Here is a 7,252-nt window from a genome sequence, read left to right as displayed (position 1 = left end):
TGACAGCTGATCACGTGCTAATGGATCGGGATCGACTCCTTACTCCGATCTCTGATCAGCCGAGTCTCATAGACTCAATGATCACAGAGCGCGCCGCGCGGGGCACGCAGGCCGCTAGGGCACAGGAGGACGTCAATAGATGTACTCCCGGCAAGTTAGAAAGTTTCACAATAGCAGTGCTCCCGGCAAAGTAGGTCCACGTCATTCGGCTATAGCGCGGATCTGAAGCAGTTAATCTGAAGCTTTCCCTTGTAGGACCTATTTTCTGCCACAAGATGCCCTCAGTCAGCAATATTCAAACCAATTACCTTTGTTCCAGACTGTCCTGGACCCTTCCCCCAGCCCGTGACTGCACAGTGAAGCAACACAGTGATGAGCTTATCTCTGCCACCCTGCTCTCTCCTCCTATCAGCATGCTTCCTGTCAGCACATTAACCGGTTGGCTCCTTGTGCTGTTTCTACCTTTTACTCTCCAGCCCTGCTGAACAGGACTGCAAGAGGCTGATATCAGGTCGAATTTGGGTACTTATACTGTTTGTATGTAAAAAATACATTAAGCAACATATTCATGATGACAGAGCTGCAATATTGCAATAATTATTATTATATATTATTATTATTATTATTATTATGTGCCTATAGTTCACTAAGACATTTATTCAAGGATATTAATTAGGATGACGCTGTGTAAAGTGATACCTAACCTTTCAGCCCCAGTGTGAAGAGCCAGCTTTGTGAATTTCCATTGACTTCTGTTTTTTATTGCTTAAATCAGGAAAATACTGCATTATGGCCACTAGATGGTGCTGATGATCATAATATGAAAACGTTTTGTCTATGATCATCAGTGCCATTTAGTGGCAATAATGCAGTATTTTCCCTATTCGTGTCATTTTTATAAATTAAGAACATCTGAACTGGAGGGAAAATTGGCTAATAACATTTGCCTGAATCGGGAAAATAACGAATTATGGCCACTAGATGGTGCTGATGATCATAGTATGAAAAAAAAAATTCTGCCTATGATCATTAGCTCCATCTAGTGGCCATAATGCAGTATGCTTAAATCAGAAAAATTCAGCATTATGGCCACTAGATGGTGCTGATAAACATAATATAAAACGTATTGCCTATGATCATCCGCGCCATGTAGTGACCATAATGCAGTATTTTCCTTACGCATGCCATTTTTATAAATGAAGAGCATCTGAACTTGAGGGGAAATAGGTTGATAACATTTGCTTGAATAAGTAAAATAACAAATTATGGCCATTAGATGGTGCTGACGATCATAATTAAAAAAAAAAAAAAAAAAAGTTTTGCCTATAATCATCAGCTCAGATCTAGTGACCATAAAGCAGTCTTTTCCTTATTCATGCTATTTTTTATAAATTGAAAACATCCGAACTGGAGGGAAAATTGGCTAATAATATTTGTTTGAATCAGGAAAATAAATTATGGCCACTAGATGATGCTGATAATCATAGTATGAAAAACGTTTTCACCTATGTTCAGCAGCTCCATCTAGTGGCCATAAAGTGGTATTTTCCTGATTCACAACATTTTTATAAATGAAGAACATCCAAACTGCAGGGAAAATTGACTATCAACATTTGATTTTTCCAGCATACACACGGAGGAGAGTACATGCAGGTTTACAAGATGATTAGCTTTGCATATCTTATAAATACTCCCCCTTAATCTTCAGCTGACTTTTGATTTGCTGAAACTCTAGCTAAACTATTGGGCTTAGCCAAAGTAAGTGAATAAATCCTTAAAGTGGACCTTCAGTCATTTTTTCATCTTTCCATCTATTAAATCGTCTGCCCTTGTTGTGGTTTTAACTTTGGATAGTAAAACATTTTTTTTTCTGACAGGAAATACCGTATACAGCCCACTTCCTGTTTCCTGTCTGGTCATTAGCTTAGGCTTATGACATCATGCACAGCTCTCTCTCTCACTCTCCTGAGAGTTTGCCAGGAAGGGTTATAACCCTCCCTTGCTCTATCCAAACACAAAAAGAAACACAAAATCAATTAAAATACAAAAGGTACAGTAGCATCTTGCACCATGTGTCGAAATGGATGGTGGTCCTTAACAACGTTTCCAAAAATACTCACCAACATAAATATTCGAAATAATCAATCACAAGGAAAACCACCAATCCTTTACATCGAGCTCAACATGTTTTGCGTAGTTCGGCTTCATCAGGAGCAGAGGGTGCAAACAACAACACAGATGCATTGTTGTTCACACCCTCTGCTCCTGATGAAGCGGAACTACGCGAAACATGTCGAGCTTAATGTAAAGGATTGGTGGTTTTCCCTTGTGATTATTTTGAATATTTATGTTGGTGAGTATTTTTGGAAACGTTGTTAAGGACCACCATCCTTTTCGACACATGGTGCAAGATGCTACTGTACCTTTTGTATTTAAATTGATTTTATGTTTTTAAATGTGGAGCAATAAAAATGATCCTTTTTAACAACTATTCTGTGCCCATAAAGCCCATGAACTGTGGTCCAAAATCCAAAAATTTCAGATCTCTGATTCGATGAGGTGAAGTTAGTGATGTCACCACTCCACATCTCTACCTCACCCCAACAAATGCAAAATATGAAAATATTCTCTGAATGGCACCTGCCCCGAGCGTGGAATCTCCTGCTTTCAGTAAGCAGCAGGGCAGCCGCTCGGCACAGGACTCGGAAGCTAGTGGAGCAATTCCTACTAGACATGTGCAGAAAGAGAAAATTTGTTTTGTTTTGTGTTGTTTCGATTCATTTAGTTAAATTAGTTTAATTCGTATTTGGAATTCGTTTCATTTATTCAAATTCGAATCGATTGCAAAATTTTTGAATTTCATTTGAATTCGAATCGAATTCTATTCGAATTCTATTGAAAATCAAATGTATTCTATTTGAAATTCAAATTTTGGAAATGGTTATATTCTTTCCTATTCTATTGTTTTTTCTATTCTTTATTTTTATTTTCTGTCTTGTTCTTCTCTTTTCTAATATATTCTATTATTTTCTGTACTATTCGAATGTGAATTTATTCTATTCGAAATTTGACTTAATTCTTTTGGAAATTTGCATTTCGGAAAATGGTTATATTGTTATATTCTTTTTATTTTATTCTATTCTTGTTTATTCTATTCAATTTTTTTCTTTTCTATTTCTATTTTTTTCTATGCTATTCTTTTCTATTCTATTCTAACCTTTTCTATTCAAATTCAAATTTATTCTATTCAAAATTAGAATTTCAGAAGATAGTTATATTCTTTCTATTTTATTCTATTCTATTTTGTATTCTATTCTATTCTATTCCTTTATTTACTAGATATAGGAATAGTTGTGGCATTTTTAAGGTGCATGTACTAATAAATTGATCCAAGTAAGTATATTAAAAAATATATATTTTATTTAAACATTGATTAAAAAATTGTCTAAAAACAATTCCACAACAAGTACATAAAGTACAATCCTTATGGATACAGCAGATTTTTTGTAGTTCCCAACAAACCCAGAGATTAGATAAAAAAAGAAAAATCAGTGCCCATCAGAGAAGGAGAAAACGTACTTATTTACAAAATTTTATAACAAAAACAAAAGAAAAACTTTTTTTTTTTCCAAATTTTCGGTCTTTTTTTATTCATTTAGCAAAAAATAAAAACTGCAGAGGTGATCAAATACCCCCAAAAGAAAGCTCTATTTGTGGGAATAAAATGATAAAAATTTAGTTTGGGTACAGTGTAGCATGACCGCGCAATTGTCATTTAAAAAAGTGACAGCACTTAAAGCTGAAAACGGGCCTGGGCAGGAAGGTGGGAAAGTGCCCGGTATTGAAGTGGTTAAATACCGGCTTCTAAATACAGAAGAGGTTCCCATGGTTTATATTTAAGCTCAATCAGGAAAGGAAATAAAAAAAAGAAAAAAAAAAAAGAGTTAAACTTGTGGGAGTTTTATATATATTTATATATTTGCTTTCCTTCTTCTGTGTGTGATTCTTCTGGTAGAGGCTGGAGAGAAAGGAAGGGAGAGCGAGAGAGAGCGAGAGAGAAGAGAAGGAGGGGGAGTAGGAGGAACAGAGCGAGTTAGATAAAACGTGGAAAGCAGCAAAGGCTGAACATCATCATGCAGGAGTCTCTTATTCCCTTCAACCTTTACAGAATCAGCCGGTTGGCATTGTCCCCCCATCCTCAACAGCGCTGCTCATGGGCTGTGGCCCGCCGCCTCTAGGTGCCCCATTCCAGGAGAAGTTGTACCCCCTCCTATGGCAAGTGACCAGCAAAGTCCTAGACATCGCTTAAGGTAATTGTTTCCAGATTAATAGCTATGGAGAAGAAGAGGAACTGATGGCAATATTATCAGCAGAGCTTGTGGTCCTCCTGGTACTGTTGCCTGGCCAGCGAGAGGGGCATACGGATAAAAGGAGAGCGATTATATAATTCAAAGATAAGGACGCGGAGCGTAAGACGCTTGGATCCCCTGCTGGAGTTACACTCTGTAACTGTAAGTGGAAAGACGGGGATGTAGGACCGTAAGCTAAAAGCAGTGGCTGTTAACGTCCAGCTCGTGGTGACTACAACTCCCAGCATGTAGTTGCAAGCTTGGCCAGCCCAAGGTATGCCAGAGTGTGCTTGGTTCTGGGAATGCGTAGATCCACGGTGGTTATTTTATAGGTTTTCTGAAGGGTGATGACTTCGCAAGAGCATGAAGAGTTGGTTTTGGGTTCTTTTTGACCACTTTCTGGATGGTGAGGAGAATCAGATACTTCTGAGGGTTTTTGAAGGTTCCAGGAGGCACTGCTGGATGGTAAGTAATTGGTCCTCATCCCCGGGGTATAGTGTATCCTTGAACAAATAACCTTGAAAAGTCTGTGATTAGGATGTATTAAATAATCAATACAGCTAAAATGGAAATCATCTTATGGAAATGAGCTATCAGTACCATTTACGGGGAAATACTTGGACAGATTTCAGGAATAACCCTCTGTTTGTGTTGTTCATGCTCATGCATTTATGTGTGTACAAATGTTACAGAGTACCTGAAGGCACTAACTTGTATGATGTAGGCAAGAACAATTTTGATCCAGCTTTTTTAAGCTGGCCACACACACACACAAGTGAGGTCAATTTATTAATAATTTGTCAAACGATTATGACAAGCATTCGACCAGCCATGACCAATCCTGACAACATTTAGCTTAAAAAAGATGTATGGGTTTTTTTTTTTTTTTTCAGAGTCATACTTACCTAGGTGGATGCTGCATCTGTCCCCCTGCCGGCTCTAACACTGAGAACTGAGCGATCTAACACCGCTGATCTCTCAGTTCTCAGGGTTCTCTTAGCAGAGAGCTGGTGACTGCCAGTCACCGCTTTCTGCTCTGCCCCCCCCCCCCCCCCTTTACTCATTGGAGCACTTGGCTGTGGAGGGGGCGGGAGCGGCCGGCTCAGGCTCTCAGCAGCTCGCTGAGAGGCTGAGCTGGGTCCCGTCCAGGCATGTTGGCGGATCCCGACTCTATTGTCACGATCTTTCCCAAGCCTGGACCGGCTCTGTGACGTCAGCTGACAGTGAGCATCAGCCCGCTGTCACCTAAAAACAGGTCACAGGAGTGCAGAATGAATTGCACTCCTAAGATCCACAGGAGAAGTACAGCCAAACGAGCTTTGGCTGTACTTTTCCTTTAATACAGTGATTTCCTGTGATCGTCAGCTCCACCTAGTGGTCATAATGCAGCATTTTTTCTGAAATATCTTAATCTGGAATAATACCGCATTATGGCCACTAGATAGAGCTGACAACCTTAGGAAATCACTACATTACGAAAAATACGGTCAGAATTCATGTGAGCTAGGCAAATGACTAGCTCTCATAGATTTCTTTTGTTCAGCCTAGGGTCTGAATAATAGAAATCTGACAGATTCCTCCATCCACGCTAAACAACATTAATGGAAGAATTGCCCCTGCCAGCTATTGTATTCTTGAGGAAAGTGGAAAAATAGCAATGAACCCCTAAGGAAGGCGATCTTGTTGGTATTTCTATCTTAAAGTGTTGATGTTGATGTATGGTTCCCGGGCAGGCAGCTTGAGCTCTACACCCCAGAGGATCTCCACAGTCTCCTTGGCTTGTAGGGTAATGTGATAAAATTGGAAATTGAAGCGCAACACCACTGCTAAGAGGTTCAGATACAACTTTCTTCCAATAAAAGTCAGGGGGACAGTCCAAATGGTATCCAACGCAATTCGGGTGTCCAATAATGCTCCTTTTTTTTTTATTTATCAGGGCTTGATTGAGAACAATGTGAATAGAATAGAAGTGAACTGGACCTTTCTTCCACAGGTCTTGTCAGTAGCTGGTTTGGGAGCTTAGTCAAGCTCTGATAAAGGGGGGGTGTTTTTGGACCCCCAAAACACATTGGTTACGAATTAGATTGCCTCCATGTCTTTAATTGTAATAAAGTTGTGTCTGGACCATTTAGCAGTGGCGTGGCATTTAAATTTCCAGCATCGCTATTGTATTCTGACAGGGGCTCAGAATACTGAACAGTTGATTGGATGCAGGTGCTGTTTGGCCAACAATTTTCCATCTAGCTCCTTCAACAATGTGAATATACTAGAAGGAAGCTGAGCCTTTAATGCTGTTACTTCAAGTGTGATTACAAGCTCAGGTCTTATCGGTAGCTGGTTTGACAGCTCAATCCAGCCCCGGTGAAGGGGGGAGTTTTTGGACCCTGGAAACCTGTTGGTTACTCATTAGGTTGCCCCCCCTGACTTTAATTGAAATTTGTATATGGACCTTTTATCAGTGGTGTGATGCTTCAATTTCAGATTTAGCTATTGTATTCTGGCAGGGGTTCAGATTACCGAACAGTTGATTGCTGTTTGGCCAACAATTTTCCCTCTAGGTCCTTCGACAAAAGTGGTGCCAACGGGGACATCCACTGCTCAAATTTCCACAGTTCAGCAACCAGCCAGTCCACTCTGCTCACTTTGCTGTGTTCTGCTCTACTCCACCTCACCAACAGGTGCCGACTCCTTACTGTTCTCTTTGAGCCCTCCCCTGCAGGTGGGTTAACCCTTTTAGGGCCAAAGTCCCCGTAATCAGGGTTTAGAGGCTCTTTCCCATCCAAAGTCCCCCAGAGTCTCTGAATTCTGGCTTTTGGGCTTGGGCATCCACTGCTCAAATTTTGTCATGAATTGGCTGAAATTCGAGTCATGTATGGCAGCCCAAAAATGTAGGGTTCTCTGTT

At 40.1% G+C, this 7,252-nt stretch overlaps 1 protein-coding gene across 4 annotated transcripts in view; it reads left to right on the top strand.

The window, feature by feature from the left end:
* The first annotated feature begins 3,450 nt into the window (after positions 1–3,450).
* KLHDC8B (kelch domain containing 8B) overlaps positions 3,451–7,252 on the top strand; it is a 207,291-nt gene continuing 203,489 nt past the window's right edge. Inside the window, exon 1 of one of the 4 annotated variants that reach the window (XM_073591791.1) lies at positions 3,451–4,814. The gene's annotated coding sequence lies outside the window, so the exon portion shown is untranslated. The remainder of the gene's footprint in view (positions 4,815–7,252) is intronic. The other 3 variants (XM_073591789.1, XM_073591788.1, XM_073591787.1) reach the window with 3 other exon arrangements.

This window comes from Aquarana catesbeiana, linkage group LG07, assembly GCF_042186555.1.
Source record: "Aquarana catesbeiana isolate 2022-GZ linkage group LG07, ASM4218655v1, whole genome shotgun sequence".
NCBI classification, from domain to species: Eukaryota; Metazoa; Chordata; class Amphibia; order Anura; family Ranidae; genus Aquarana; species Aquarana catesbeiana.
The sequence above is the reverse complement of the archived record's forward strand: the minus strand, read 5'-3'. Positions and strand labels throughout refer to the sequence as shown.